A 17218-nucleotide genomic window follows, 5' to 3' on the forward strand; every position below is an offset into this window, starting at 1 on the left:
GCTTTTTTATAGGTCAAAGACCTTGACAAATGAACTTTCTATGATTCTTAAGGTGGGGACGAGCATCCATCCCTTTGTGCCGTAAGATTACCTTACCGTTTTTAGGGCGGGGACGAGTATCCATCCCTTTGCGCTGTAAGATTACCTTACCGTTCTTGAGGTGGGGACGAGCATCCATCTCTTTGCGCCATAAGAATACCTTACCGTTCTTGAGGCAGGGACGAGTATCCATCCCTCTGCATCGTAAGATTACCTTACCATTCTTAGGGTGGGGATGAGTGCCTATTCCTTTGCGCTGTAAGATTACCTTACCGTTCTTAAGGCAGGGATGAGTGTCCATCCCTTTGCACCGTAAGACTACCTTATCGTTCTTAAGGTGGGAACGAGTATCCATCCCTTTGCCCCTTAATATTACCTTCTTCATGCAGGAGTCATCCCTTGAACGAGAACTTGTCATTGTCATGACAAAAAAAAAAATAGAAGGCCAGAACGAACAAAAATATTTACCTTGCAGTCTTGCACCTTGATGCCTTCAAATTGGACGCCAATTGCATCCGCTAAGGAGAGCCAAAAAAATTGTGCTATAGATTAGAAGCACGGGAGTATTTATAGATCTCAAAAGCGGCTACAAAATTTGCGTCCTACATGGATTTGGTTGGCTACGACGGCAAGTGATCTTCTAAATCTATTTGGAGCTGGACAAGTTATAGTATGTTAGTCCTAGTATGATTTGATATCATTATATTGAGGAAAGAATGCTATTTTGCCTCACATGTACTCAGTCAAGCAATTTATTGCAAATGAAAATTTATGACTCAAGTAGCCTCTTTAGAAGCAATACTTAAATATGCAAATATGGTACAATTGTTAAATTGGCTCAATTAACGATGCATGGCGTACTTCATGTCTATTCTTTAGAGTATATACTCGACAAGTCTTGAAGTAGGGGGCATTTGTGGATAATTTTTTTTAAAAATAATTTTAAATCCACAAACAATTTGGGTTATATTCAAAATATATTAGTCCAAATAATTAAACTATGGGTTAATATAATTTGGTTAATTATTTAGGTCCAATAAATATGGTTTAATTAGAGAAGTCCAAATGCATTAGGCTAGCTCATTTAACTGGGCTACAATGATGAGCCCATTTTGTTAAGCCCAAGTTATCATCTTATCCAAGTGGTCCAAATTGGTGCCACGTGTCAAATGACGTGGCATGCCAAGTCAAATAAAGGAGCATGTAGGGTCATGCCACGTGTCAAAATGATGCAGCATGCTCAGTCAAATCAAAGGCCCATGAAGATGAGCCACGTGTACAAGTGACGTGTTCGACAAATCGAATATCGGCATGTAACCTTAAATCAATTGGTCGAAAGAAGCATGTCCTTATCATAACTCCTCCATCCTACAACTATAAATAGGGGTCTCATAATTCAGAAAAAGGATAGAAATTCTAACAAGAAGTCAGAGAGAGCTCGTGGATCAAACGCTGCAGATTTCTCTACAAGCTAAAAGCATTCAAGCACTCGAGTATTTCTCTAGAAGATCTAGAGATCAAGACGAAGATTTGAGATCAAGATTCAAGCCCTTGAATCCACGTATAAGTTCAAGATCAAGACCGCCGGATTCAAGATCAAGCTCAAAAGCCCTTGAATTCAAGTACAAGTCGAGATCAAATCCACCAGATTCAAGATTAAGATCAAAGGCCCTTCAATGTATCATCGAAAAGATGAATCAGAGGATTCATAGAGATTGTAACACTCATATTTGAAATCAAATATAACTATTGTTGATATATTTTCCAGGCTTGATTATTATTTTCACGACGTGAATTTTATTGTCTACAATAATATGCCCAAAAAATGTATAATGTTTGGTTAAACTTGTTGCTCCTCATTGAAAGACTCTACAATAAATAAATTGCCATTGACAAGATTTCTCTATAGAATAAATGTGAATTATCGGCGAAAAGTTAAACAGTAAAATTTGTCGCTAATCCTATTTAGCGACGGATTAACAACGAACTATCGAAAAAATTTCTTAGCTACAAGCAATTTAGTGATAGGTTAACAAAGAAGTTCATAACTAAGTCCAATTTTTTCTGTAGTACTTGTTGTCAAATGAGGTACGCGCTTTGGTACGCGCAAAGCGCGTAGGCTAAACTAGTTTTAATAAAAATAAATGAAGCCTAAAGTTAATGCACAAAAAAAATTGTTATATATAATTCAAAATATTTGAAGGCCAATTTTGACCTTTTGAAAATTAAAGGGGATTAACTTTGTTCCGTTTAAATGGTGAAAAAGGTTTGTATAATTAAGAGAGTTTGTAAATTCAGTCGTCTAATATATAGAAGTAAAATTCCTGTTCTAAGGAATAAACATGCCATCTGAATGGCCCTTGTATTATGTCAAATGAATGATACTTATGACACACACAAAAATAAGTCCGAATTGACATTACAGCTGCAATTAATGTGTATTAGAGTCGTTCGCTTGGTGCTATTAGAAGTTTATCTCCACAAAGAATTTTGTATTACTTTCTTGTTTGATTGCCAGTTTTATTTTCATCATAAATAATACTCGTTCCTTTTTAAGTGATTTTCTAGTCTTTTATTCAGCTGAAGAGTATTTTGATGTTACTTAGGAGAAGTATAGGAAAGTCGTCCAAGGCAGCATGATGCATGGTATAGGGAAAAAAATATGAATACTAGATTGGAGTTTTCAAAGTTCAGGCCAAAATGATGAAAAGGCGAATAGCTGTATATCGTAACAAAGGAAAAAGGAACTGCTTGCTGCGAACTTGCGAGTGGAAATTGATAAGTGACGATTTTACCGCTTATTATAGCCTCTTTCCTTTGGTTTTTGTGTCCGTTATCTATGATATGAGGCTATTGTTGGTGTGTATTGCTACTATTTCAGGCGCATTGAGTCATGAAAAGAATTGGGATCAAACCAAGTGAAAACGAGGCAAAAAGGAGCTGAAACGAAGAAACTGAAATTTCTACCCAGTGAAATGGTCTTCGCGATCGCGAAGTTGATCAATGCGATCATGATAGTCAGCGTGGTCAACTTGCCGCGATCGAGTGGGACCTGCTCGCGATTGCGATGAAGCTTTTCTGGGCAAAACTGGGCAGTTTTGGAAATTCACATTTTTGTTATCCCAAACCACATAAAACTCGACCAAGCTCTCTTGGAAACACATCTTTGGCAGAAAACACAAGTTTTGGAGGCTAGGGTCTTTGCACCACCCTTTGGGGTTGAAATTTGAAGATTGGGTTCAGAACTTTCTTAAACCTCTCTCCATTTCTTTGATTCCTTGCTTTGTAATGAATATCTAAAAGTGTAGTATTTATTTTCTTTACTTGAATCTTATTTATGGAAATATTCTATGATTAAAGTGGTGGATGAAACTCTTGTTTTGCTTATGTATTGAACGATTTTTATTGCTAGTGAAGTGAGTTAATATTGTTTTAATTAATCTTGTTCTTTAATGTTTCTGAAGGGATTAGCTAACCCTAAATCCCTAAGACCCGCCCAATTACTTCGATTTGAGCTCGAAAGAGGAAAATTGACGTTGGGAAAGATTAATTAACAAGAATTTGAGGCTTTAAACCTCATCTAATAACTTGAGCTAGGAATAGGAAAGTTACTTGAGATTATATTAATTGTGCTTGATATCACACTCTTAGGCTTGGAAAAGCTTAGAGTGAAATTCATTGATTTGATCGGAAGACTTTCAATGAGATTTTAGAAATCATTATCTAATTAACGCAAACTCTCTCATAGTTGTAAAATTGTAAAATACATTGGATCATTACTTGAGTGTAAATTCCCCTATATCCATGCTTGTGGCCATTGATCATTTTACTTGTTTTCTAGATTAGTTTATATTTTCGCATTAGTTATAATTTTCTCAAAATCAAAATATTATCACGTGTTTGGCTTAGCTTAGTTGGTAATAAATCCTTAACTTATTTAAATTGCCTATTATATTGTTCCCTGTGGGATCGACCCCGACTCATAATTGAGTAAATTATATTGCATACGACTGTGTACACTTTCTCTTTGAGGAGTGGATTTTGATGTTATCAGACATCAAGCTAATTTGTTTCAAAATAAGTCTTTTTGAGTTCAAGAAGGTACGGATTTTTTCTTCAAAATGACTCTTCTCTAATAAGCGTTGAACAAATTTCTAACAAAATTTTAAAAAACTTCTTTACATTTTCTACGTATATATTCAAGGTGTTTAACCAACAACAACAACACACCTAATGTAATTCCACAAGTGGAGTTTGAAGAGGTAGAGTGTATGCAGAAATTACCCCTAATTCGGAATCTAATAGACCCTTGGCTCAAGAGAAATGCTCAAGAGAAAAACATTTCATAGCAGGTCGGAAAAAGAAATAGCAGCAGTGGAGGAGCCATGGAAAAAATTAAAGGTCTTTAATCCACTTAATTAATACTTTAAGGAATACTTTTTAATGGATAATAGAATTCGATACTTGATATCGTAGATACATATAGAGTTCTACGAAAAGTCGTGTTCGATGAAAGTCGTATGTACAGTGTGTCAAACCCTTATGGATCATTTGGTTGCTGGTCAGGAACATAATTATTTATGTATTAAAACTAGCATATCTAATATCATGTTTGGTATATTTTTAATTGTTTTATATGAAGTTCAAAGACATCAAGTACGGTGGTTGGTTAGAATTTCACATCACTAAAATATGTATATATTATCTTTTTAAAAGAAAATATGTATAAGTTATGAGTCAATTTATATTTTATGTAGGGTAAAAGATGAAATAACTAATACAAGAATAACTAAACCATACATAATTAATTTATACATTGCTAATATCTGATTAACTATAACCAACAACGAAACACCCTGCATAAATTATGCAAAAGTGTTATTTTATTCTAAATATAATGTGGAATAACAAATAATTAAATTAGTGCTCCCTATTAAAATTATTAAAAGGACAAAGCATCCTCTTAATATTAAACCAACTTTTATATTTAAAAAGTAAGCGCATATTTTAAAATATAATCTTTTTTCTAATTTGTAAATTATCATATCAAAATAATAAATAATTCATACAATATAGTAATTTTAATTAAAAAATGATTTATTCTTACATTACAATCCCAAAAATTGATACCAAAATTGTCAGTGCATGAACAAACATCCAAGTTGATGAATCAGTTTCCGAGAGAGTTCGGAACCTAAATATCCTTAACGCAGGAAATTCCTGTGCTAAAGGAGTTAACCGTAACGACACGATTAACTCCTTTAATGCAGAAATTTCCTGCGTTAAAGGACAAGGACTTTCTTTAGCGCATTAAGGTTACAAAAATTTCCAGCACTTGTTTCACTCTATATTTTCACTCCATTTTCATACTTTGGCCGAAGATTAGTCATGCCTAAAGACTCCAAAACGTCAATACTTTAAATATAACCCGATGTTTTTTTGTGCGAACAGTAATGTAGACTCAATACATCAAGGATACCTAAAAGCTCGGATCGTCATTTTAGGGGTTGTAAAGTGCCCGAAGTAAGTTTGAAACTTGTTATCATTTGTCATGCCTCAAATCGGGAGCAGCGTGACCGACACTCGATGCCAAACTAGGCCCAAGCGAACCACTCTAAATCTGAAACTCTGGGGAGTGACCCCCAACTTAAACTGATAATGTCTAAATCTGGATATATATAGAAAAATACTGACTGTCTCATTTGAACTGGTACACACACCCAAAATATATATATACACAACTGAGCAAGCCGACGAGGCTACTTTAATTGTACAAAACCAACAGACATATACAAGCCGACAAGGCTATCACACAGAAATACTATATGCAAGACTCGTCTACAAGCCTCTAGGGAAAGTATGACTATACCATGGTCGGGATAGTCAAAAGAGAGAGACTCCAAAGACCTGGCAACTCCAAACAAAAGGGAGCTCACCGATCAGCTTATATCAGATCCTGCTTACTGGGGTGGTCTATCGGTCTGTTGATCTATACTTGCAGGCATGAATGCAGCGCCCCCGAAAAAAGGGACATCAGTACGAAACAATGTACTGAGTATGTAAGGCAAGCGATAACTGAAACTAAATTAAAACAATACAATCTGGAGGCCAAAAGATGCCCGGAATATCTCACCTAACCTGTCTCGTATGAAATGCAAAATAATACTATTATATATCTCACTGACCAAGCGGCCAGGCAACTGTAAATTCTCACTGGCCCGTCGGCCAGGCAATCTGTCTCACTGACCCGTGGGCCAGGCAATCTGTCTCACTGACCTGTAGGCCAAGCAAAAGAAAGTGTCTCACTGACCAAGTGGCCAGGCCAAAGAAAATATATGTATATTATGCATATGCTGACAATACTGATACTATAAAATGCCTCTTCTGTCTCTCTATAAACTCAAGGACATAGGGAGGAGATATTACCCCTCGGAACGAATAACATAACACTCGAAAACTATGCAAAACATATTGACAAGCTATACTTTGACAAATCCCTAGTCATAAGGTTCATTACATTTTTTTTTTACCATATATGGAATCATGCTAAGAAAAGAAGGAACAGCCTTAACATACCTTGTCGTTTCCTTAACTACTTGATGCTTATCCTTCTGAACTTGCAAATCTACACTCAAGATAATTCATACCAAGGTCAAGCCATTAAAACTCTCATAAGATCAAGCTAGACTAATAAATGAGCCAACGAAAATCGGATAACATTTCCCCTATATTTTCTACTTTCTCCAAATTCCAAAACAACTCCCAAATATCATTAACAACATCAACCATAACGTAATCAAGATACTACATGACAAACATATACAAATTCATCCAAAACTTCCTTCGAAATCAGTCCATAAGCCAACAACATCAACATATCTATCTATGACTTTTATGCTATGTTTTTCTTTACTTTAAGCCATTAAAATCGTCAAAAGAAACAACTTAACATCAAACTCAAGATGAAAAACATACCTTATAACTTGAAGAACTTCACCTCACACAATTCACCCTAAAGCTTATCCACCACAACTTCAATTAGAAGTACGAACAAGCTCCTTCCATGAACTAGTTAAGGATTTTATGGCTTGATCTTCTCTTGATTTGATTTGGAATGGTTTGGAGTGTTGGAAATATATCCTAGGGTCTAGAAGGTTCTATTTTGGTGAAAATATGAGTCCCAAAGTTGTGGCCCTTCATTGATTCGGTGAGATTCGTTGTTAATCTTACAAACCCGAGCCTAATTTGATGTAGGAACTCTTAAATTTGGTATGTTTTGGTGTGAGGATATTGGATGAATGTTGTGGGAGGTTATAGAGAAGTGTGGGGATGAGAAATGGTGAAAAATAAGGTGATTTAGGTGACTTAAGGGGGTATATATAGTGGTCCAAAATCGGGTGGGATGGTGGGCCGAAATTGGTGGGCCTTTTAAGCGGCTTCTAGAATTTCTGCGTAGGTTCGCGGGCTTCCAGCAGTCCGTTTTAAAATGCCCATAACTCCCTCCTCCGATGTCGTATTGACGAACGGTTTATTGCGTTGGAAACTACACTCGATGAACTTCATTTTAGGCTCTTCAAATACCTCAAAACTTCTGATATACCAGGAGATATACCTCTCTGAAGTTGACCCAAAATTTTCCCAAATTTGCGACAAACTTATTTTCTTCGATTTTCTTGATCCCGGAACCTTTGGACACTTTCTTGACACTTGTTAAGAGTATTTCTTAACCTTATAAGGGTTCCATGACCTCTTTGAGTTTTTGTTATTATAATCACGATGCAAATGACGCGAAAATTTTTGAGGTGTAACATTCTCCCCCCCCCCCCCCCCCCCGCTAAAAAACATTTGTCCCGAATGTTAAACTCTCAGATATTCTATGGAAGTTTTGTCAGAGCTTCCTCTGTAATTGTACCACTACCATCCTATCACAACAATTCAAAATATACAGTGCCTCACAGAGCTACAACAACCACGACAATAATAGCCCCATACGACCAAGAAACTATAAAAAGAAAAGCATTACGCACCCGAAGACAAGGATGTCTCTGTCTGAACTCCTTCTAGGAGTGGAAACAAATGTGGGTATCTGGACTTCATATCTTCTTCAGCTTCCCAACTCATTTCTTCCCTATTATTGTTTCTCCAAAGAACTTTAACTGAGGCTACATCTTTAGTTCTTAGCCTCCGAACTTGTCTATTCAGGATTGCAATGGGAACTTCTTCGCAGGATAGTTGCTCAATGATCTGGACATCATTCACAGGTACCACTCTAGAAGGATCTCCAACACACTTACGAAGCATTGACACATGAAAGACTGGATGGACTGTCCCCAATTTTGAAGGTAGATCTAACTCAAAGGCTACTTGGCCTACTTTGCGTACAATCTTGTAGGGTCCGATGTATCTAGGGCTAAGCTTACCTTTCTTACCAAATCTCGTAACGCCTTTCATCGGCGACACCTTCAGGAATACCCAGTCATTAACTTGGAACTCTAAGTCTCGTCGGCGATTATCCGCGTAAGACTTCTGTCGACTTTGGGCTGTTAATAATCGATCCTGAATAAGCTTAACTTTCTCCACCGCTTGCTGGATTAAATCTGGCCCTACTAGCTTCGTCTCTCCCACTTCAAACCATCCAATTGGTGATCTACACTTTCGCCTATATAAAGCTTCATATGGGGCTATCTGAATACTAGAGTGGTAACTATTATTGTATGCAAATTCAATAAGCGGTAAATAGTCATCCCAATTACCTCCAAAATCTAGCACACATGCCCTTAACATATCTTCAAGGGTTTGAATAGTGCACTCAGCGTCCGTCCGTACGGGGGTAAATGCTGTGCTAAGATTCGGATGAGTCCCCAAACCCTCCTGAAAGGATATCCAAAAGTTTGTCGCAAACTGCGCACCCCTATCGGAGATAATGGATACAGGAACACCATAAAGTCGGACTATCTCCTTAATATAAAGCATCGCATAATCCTCGGTGGAGTAAGTAGTCCTGACAGGTAGAAAATGTGCTGATTTTGTCAGTCTATCAACAATTACCCATATAGAATTAAACCTACGCTGAGACCGGGGTAGGCCCGAAATGAAATCCATATTAACTACTTCCCACTTCCAAGTCAGAATCTCCATAGCCTGCAATAATCCGCCGGGCTTCTGATGTTCAATCTTTACCTGTTGACAATTAGGACACTGGGCTACGAACCCTGCTATATCCTTCTTCATTCCATCCCACTAATAAACCTCTTTGATGTCGCGGTACATCTTTGTTGACCCTGGATGGATAGAATAGCGGGAGCAATGAGCCTCCGCCATAATCTTCTGACGTAATCCCGCAACATCGGGTACACACAACCTACCTCGATACTTGAGGACTCCATCTCCAGTAATCCCGAATGGTGATTTCTTCTTTTGCGGAGCTGTATCCTTGTAATGGGTCAATGAAAGGTCTTCATACTGACGCCCTTTTACCTCGGCTACTAAGGATGATGTTGCTGTAGTCTGAATAGTAACTCTTGTATCTCCTGAATCTATCACTCTGACCCCCAAATTGGCTAGCTGAAGAAACTCATGAGCCAACTCCCTTTTTCCAGCCCGCAGGTATGCTAAACTACCCATAGATTTGCGGCTGAGGGCATCTGCTACCATATTTGTTTTCCCTGGGTGGTATAAAATATCAACGTCGTAATCTTTCAGCAATTCTAACCACTACCTGCCGCGCAAATCCTTACCGAAGATGTATCAAGAATCTTATGTATTTGTATAGATGTCAACATGAACGCCATATAAGTAATGTCTCCAGATTTTAAGTGCATGAATCATGGCTGCTAACTCTAGGTCGTGAGTCGGATAGTTCTTCTCGTACTTCCTGAGCTGTCTAGAAGCGTAAGCAATCACCTTGTCGTGCTGAATTAGTACACAACCCAATCCGACCCTCGAAGCGTCACAATAGATAGCATAACCCTCGGATTCCTCTGGAAGCGCCAGGAAGCCGGGCGGTGCTGAAGTCAACCTATCCTTCAATTCCTGAAAACTCTTCTCATAAGCATCTGTCTATTAGAACTTGGCTACCTTCTGAGTTAACTTCGTCAATGGGGCAGAATGAGAAGAGAAGCCCTCCACAAATCTTCTGTAATACCATGCTAAACCCAGAAAACTATGAACCTCTGTAGGCATCGTAGGTCGAGGCCAAGTCTTCACAGCCTCTATCTTCTGAGTATCCACTTTGATGCCCTCCTTTGAAACAATATGCCCTAGGAAATCCATAGAGTTTAGCCAGAATTCACATTTGGAGAATTTCACATACAACTTCTGGTCCTGAAGGACTCTGAGTACCACATGCAAATGATCTACATGCTCAGTCTCTGATCGAGAATAAACCAGAATATCATCTATAAACACAATCACGAACAGGTCTAGGAAGGGTCTGAATACGCGATTCATCAGGTTCATGAATACAACTGGAGCATTAGTCAACCCCAAAGACTTAACAAGGAACTCGAAATGACCTTATCTAGTCCTAAATGATGTCTTCGGAATGTCCTTCCCTCTGATATTGACCTGGTGATAACCTGACCTCAAGTCTATCTTCAAGAAATTCTAGCACCCTGCAGTTGATCAAATAAATCATCTATCCTCGAAAGTGGATACCTATTCTTAATTTTCACCTTATTCAACTGCCTATAGTCGATACACATCCGTAGCGAACCATCCTTCTTTCTTACAAACAATACTGGGCCTCCCCACGGTGACGTACTAGGTCTGATAAAGCCCTTCTCCAGTAGATCCTTCAACTCCTTCAACTCAGCAGGGGCCATCCTATAAGGAGGGATGGATATTGGCTGAGTACCCGGTAGTACATCTATAGCGAAGTCAATTTCTCGCTATGGTGGGAGACCTGGAAGCTCGTCTAAAGAGTTCACGGTTTTGCTTCCGTATCCTGAACTCGAACTATATGATAGATACAACCTTTCAAAATCATCTTCTTCGCCTTGAGATAGGAGATAAACCTACCACTCGGCGAAGCCGTATTACCTTTCCATTCTAGAACTTGTTCCCCCGAGAAGTGAAATGTGACAGTCTTCGTCCAACACCCCACATTAGCATAAATAGAAGCTAACCAATCCATCCCCATAATGACGTCAAAGTCGACTATCTGTAATTCTATAAGATCTGCTATGGTCTGACGACGACAAACAGCTACAGAACAACCACGATAAATCTTCCTAGCAATAACAGGTTCACCAATAGGTGTAGGCACAGAAAATGGTTCACTCAACTATTCTGGCGCTATACTGAATTTTTTCGCAATAAGGGGAGTGACATAGGAAAAATTGGACCCCGGATCTATCAACGCGTAAATGTTATATAAACAGACTGTCAATGTACCTGTCACAACGTGTGGTGAGGACTCCAAGTCCTGAGGACCTGCCAAAGCATAGATGCGGTTCTGATCCCCGCCTGCACCGTGCTCCTCCCCCCACCTCTCGCCCACCCGCCGAAGGTCGAGGCCCGGCCCGTGAGGACGCACGGACTGTTAACGACCTTGCTATAGAACCCGTCGGTTTGCACCATACCGCAGGTCTCCCCGTAGGCGCCTTGAAATGATCTGGGCTGCCACAAGTATAACAAGCCCTTGACCCGTACTAACATTGCCCATAGTGCGCTTTCTACCACGACCGGACACACCTCTTGTGGTAGTTATCTGTCCGTCCTGGACCCCTCTGCTGGTGTGACCCAGATATACGGGAACTCGTTCCTGGTCTTGATGGAATAAATACCCTGATCTGTATCCCTGAGCCTGAGCTGATGGTGGCCTAAATGGCCTACCCCGCACGGGGTGCGAAACTCCCCCTACTCTCACCCCGCGACCGGTGGTCTAGCCTGCTCTTATGATACTCCTCTCTATGCTCTCGAGCCGCCGTTCTTCGACGCCTACGATCCTCGCAGTTATGTACGAATGCCTGGATACGAGCAAGGTCCATATTATCGTTCACTGCCGCCACGATGGTACAAGCCTCAACATAATCGGGGTGCAAACCCGATATGAATCTGTGAATCCTGGCCCTCGATGAATAAAAAAAGGATAGAGCATAAATGGCCAAGGAATCAAATCGGAGACAATAATCACGGAACAACGTCAGCTACCTTCGGGATGATCTCAAGACGGTCTACCCTCGCCTCTCATATTTTCAACAGTAAATATTGATCAAGGAAGGCCTCTGAAAACTCAGAACAACACGCGGGAGGCACCTCAGAACCTCTGGCATGCTCCCACCTCTCATACCATAAGATCATTATATCACGAAGCCTGAAAGCTGCTAAGCGTCCTTCTGCCTCGATCTCGGTAGCATGCATGACCCCAAAAATACGCTGAAGCTTATCGATGAAGTTCTACGGATCCTCATCCCGCTTAACCCCTGAGTGCTCTAGGGGGTCAAGTGCTAAGAACTCACGAACCCTCGAATTGTTGGACCCATCAGTGCCCACTGTTCCAGCAGGTGCTCTCGACTGTCTCTGTGTTGTCACGAGCTGAGTCAATAAGTGCACCGCTCTCCTAAGATCCTCGTCTGTCGGTATGAGAAGGGGTATTGAAGGTACTGCCTCCCTTGGGAGCTCCTCAATGGTGGAATCGTCAATGATGGGCCGGATAAGGTCTCGCACCGGCCCTCGGAACGAGGTATGGGCGGCGGGGTGTGCCCTACTGCTCCCTTCACCAGTTGCCGTATCACCGCTCCAGTTAGCCACAGCCTTTCTATTCACCGGCATAGCTGTGTACAAATATGGGAGGGTAAGTTCAACTCAAATCTCCAATGACTTGGCTCTACAACACGATTTAGATCTGAAAGAAAGGTAACCAATTCCTAAATGCCCTGTAGCTTCCTGTTTATATGATGTGGTGCACAACACATCTATAAACAAAACTCTACTAGATACGGCTTGTAGACTCCCTGGGACAGACCTGCTCTAATATCAAGTTTGTCACGTCCCAAATCGGGAGCGAACAGAACGACACTCGATGCCAAACTAAAGCGAGCGAACCACTCTAAATGCGAACTCGCGGGAGTGACCCCCAACTTAAACTGATAGTGTCTAAATATGGATATATATAGAAAAATACTGATTGTCTCATTTGAACTGGCACACACACCCAAAATATATATACACAACTGAGCTAGCCGACGAGGCTGCTTTAATTGTACAAAACCAACAGTATCCAACAGACATATACAAGCCGACAAAGCTATCACACATACATACTATATACAGGACTCCTCTACAAGCCTCTAGGGGAAAGTATGGTAGTACCATGGTCGGGACAGGCCCCGGCCATAAAATGCAGCAATCAAAGAGAGACAGAGACCCAAAGACACTGCAACTCCGAACAAAAAAGAAGCTCGTCTCTAATCGACTGATATCGATCCCCGCTGCAGGGAGGTCTATCGATCCGTCGATCGTCTGGCTACGAGCATGAATGCGGCCGCCCCGAAAAAAGAGACGTCAGTACGAAATAATGTACCGAGTATGTAAGGCAAGCGATAACTGAAACTGAACAGAAATAATACAATCTGGAGGCCAAAAGATGCCCGGAATATCTCACCTGACCTGTCTCGTATGAAATGCAAAATAATATTATTATATATCTCACTAATCAAGCGGCCAGGCAACTGTAAATTCTCACTGGCCAGTCGGCCAGGCAATCTGTCTCACTGAACCGTGGGCCAGGCAATCTGTCTCAATGACCTGTAGGCGAGGCAAAAGAAAGTGTCTCACTGACCAAGTGGCCAGGCGAAAGAAAATATATGTATATCATGCATATGCTGAAAATACTGATACTATAACGTGCCGCTTCTGTCTTTCTATAAACTCAAGGACATAGGGAGGAGATATGGCCCCTCGGAATGAATAACATAACACTCGAAAACTATGCAATAATATGACAAGCTCTACTTTGACAAATCCCTAGTCATAAGGTTCATTACATTTTTTTTACCATATATGGAATCATGCCAAGAAAAGAAGAAACAGCCTTAACATCATTAGGTTTAAGTATTATATTTTTTAGGGTTTAGATTTAAGCGTGTTACTTTTTAGTTAGTTCATAACTTTATTTGGAATATGCCGAGTTCCTTATTATTATTAATTTAGGATTTCACACGAGTTAGTAATAAACGATAAAAAACACTAAAGATAATATTTATCATTAAGGAATATATACGCAAAAAATATACTATTTACATAAACTATGCAACTTTGGAATGGGTCCCATATGTAGTTGACTTTAGAATACCCCGAGGCCTAAGTCTATCCCCACCACCCTCGCCATTGTCCCTATCCCCCTTCCTCCTCTTAATAGCCGGGTGCTCTAAGCCATGATCATCAGTCACTCTCTTCCCCCCCCTCCTGTTCTTCGGAGTCCAAATCATAGCGTGTTTGTTGCTGACTGCTATGACCGGAACTAATCTGTCAGGATTAGTAGGGTCAAATGGCTCAACATCACCCTCATCATCAAATGGCTCAGGCACCGAAAGATGAACCTGAAAAAACATATAAAAGTTTAGCACTAATCTTAATTTCTATTGAATACATAAACTTTTGTTAAAAATCAAACCTGTGTGTCGAGGGCTCCCAGAGCATGCTCCCAGGAGGGTCGATGTAGGACCGAAACGATCATGAACGGGATCTTGTACGACTGGAGCTGTGTGTTGTTCGAGGTCCAAATAAATGTTAAAAAAAATTAAAGTAATATTCAACTTATATTGAATAAAATTAAGTTTTACTAAAAATCATACATGTGGCTCGACAGGCTCATGAGAAAACACCTGAGTGGGTGGCTCTGATGGAACTACTGCCGATGAATCCTAAAATATGAAAAATTAGTGTGGTAAATAAGTATTTTAAATACTAACCGAGATAAGAAATTCCGTGAAATCAATAAACCTGAGAACCTCTACATTTCTCACTGGCCGTTTCTCACGTAATGATGTGTAAAGATCAGCCCAATCGATGTCATCACGTATCCCGAGATACCTATTCTGGCTCTACTGAGATGAAGACTCAGGTATATTTGCATATAGGCGAGCCGACATAAACACAGGTGTCGACGGTGAGATGAAGTCGACCGGTGAGCTGAGCTACAGCTGGGCTCGAACTGGAGCAGCCACATCGGGCTAATCTACCATACGGTGTCCTCTGCCACCACCTCCTCTATCACCACCCCTCCACCACCACGTCCTCTATCAGCACCCCTCTGCCACCACCTCTTCTGCCTGACTATACTCCCCATCCGCCTCCTCATGCCGCACGTCACCGACCTGCGGGAATGTGATCATGCATACGCCTATATTCTCTTGCATCTTGGATACTAGTCGCTTGTCTATCCATACACAACCTCCCCGGAAGCCTCTTCGCGTTCTCGGGGTTAGATATATGGTCTCACCCCAATATACGCAGTAGTTGTACGACCACTAGCTGCATTTGTTTTCAACAGTAATAATTAGTTAATATTTTAAAGTAATGATTAAAACTATTAAATCAATACAAGTGCGATAAACTTACCAACGCCTCATATACTGCCTTGCGAGTGCTGCGTATCCTATATCATCCGAGGGATGTAATACAGGGTTACCAATTAAGCGACGTGTGATCTGGTGGTACCACTGCATGTACACCTTGATGGGAGTCGCATGACCGACCTTCGCTAGACTACCCAACCTGTGCTCCCAACGATCGAGATGGATGCCCATGAAAGTCAGAAATGCATCATCGATGGGCGATCGATCGTCCTACTCATAGTGGCGGTGCTCATATTGAACGAGGGGGCTATATTCTGTCGATGCCCAAACTGTCGTAATACGCAGTCAGGCATGTGGTACTCAATGATGTCCAGGTATTTTAATGGATACCGCAACATCCACACGGCCTGACCAGCCCTACAAAAGGCCGGTAATCGATCCAAACACCTAGCGTACGGGGTCCATAAAATAGCTATATTCAATGTAGCTACAAATTAGTGATCAACAAGTAGAAAATAAAATAATTAAAGTAATAATGTAAAATTAAATAATTTTACCGCATCGTCCCTCATGCGATCAAACTGGTCCTGGAATGGAAGAATACTGTGGTAAATATCCATATCTCGGTCAATCCCTGCCGTCCACCTCCTCGCGTAGGGCATCTCATCCGGGAGGTCATGCCTAGGTACGGGCTGAAAAGCGACATCTATCACGCACTATATAAGCGAAAGCAATATTAAAAAAATGTGATTTTTTAGTCGTCGTTTCAAGAGGTATATTTAGAATAAAGGAACACACACTTAAATATATTACCTGGAGTAGAGAAAAAAATCCACACACATCACTGCTATGGCTAATAGACACTCGGCATAGACATCGGTAGAGGTACGCCAAAACAGCACCGCCCCAACTGTACTCTCCCAAGCTGTCCAGATCCTCCAAGAAGATCAAATACCGTAAGCTGACAATGACACCTAATGTGTTCGGGAACAGGATGCCCCGAAATATAATGAGCAAGTATAGACAAGAATGACGATCAATAACCACACATCAATGCCGTTGTGAACATGATCCAAGTCACGCAAATAATCGCAAAGGGCAAGCGATCCTCACTCGACTCTGTCCCGAGATAACATTAGGGTCCACAGGCACGAACTCGGTGAGCCTGGTCAACGCCGTTGTCCATGTCCTACCAGGAGAAGGCTCAACTTGACTGTATAATGGGTCTCCATCTACCCGAAATTCAAACATGACTGCAACATCCTGTAGAGTGGTCGTGGCCTCACTAGTGAGTAGATGAAAGGTGTGTGTCTCCGGCCTCCACCGCTCAACCATGGCCAACACAAGAGCTCGATCATGCTGTACCACGCCAACAGAGATGCAACGATAGATACTGCCCCGATACATTATCTCTAAGACGCCTGGAGGTGGGGGGGCGCTCGTATAAAAGAGTCCACTCCATATCCAGCCTGCAGGGACGGAGCAACACCCCCATCTATATAACCTCACCCCATAATAGCTCGGTCCTATGATAATCTTGTAGAGAAAGTACTGATCCATTGTTGGGTCTGGATGAACATTGGGATCCATGGAGGTGTTGTATTTGGACATACTATATTATTCATTATTCTTGAAATTAAAGGAAAATTATGTTAACT

The sequence above is a fragment of the Lycium ferocissimum genome, chromosome 11 (genome assembly GCF_029784015.1).
Source record: "Lycium ferocissimum isolate CSIRO_LF1 chromosome 11, AGI_CSIRO_Lferr_CH_V1, whole genome shotgun sequence".
Lineage (NCBI taxonomy): Eukaryota > Viridiplantae > Streptophyta > Magnoliopsida > Solanales > Solanaceae > Lycium > Lycium ferocissimum.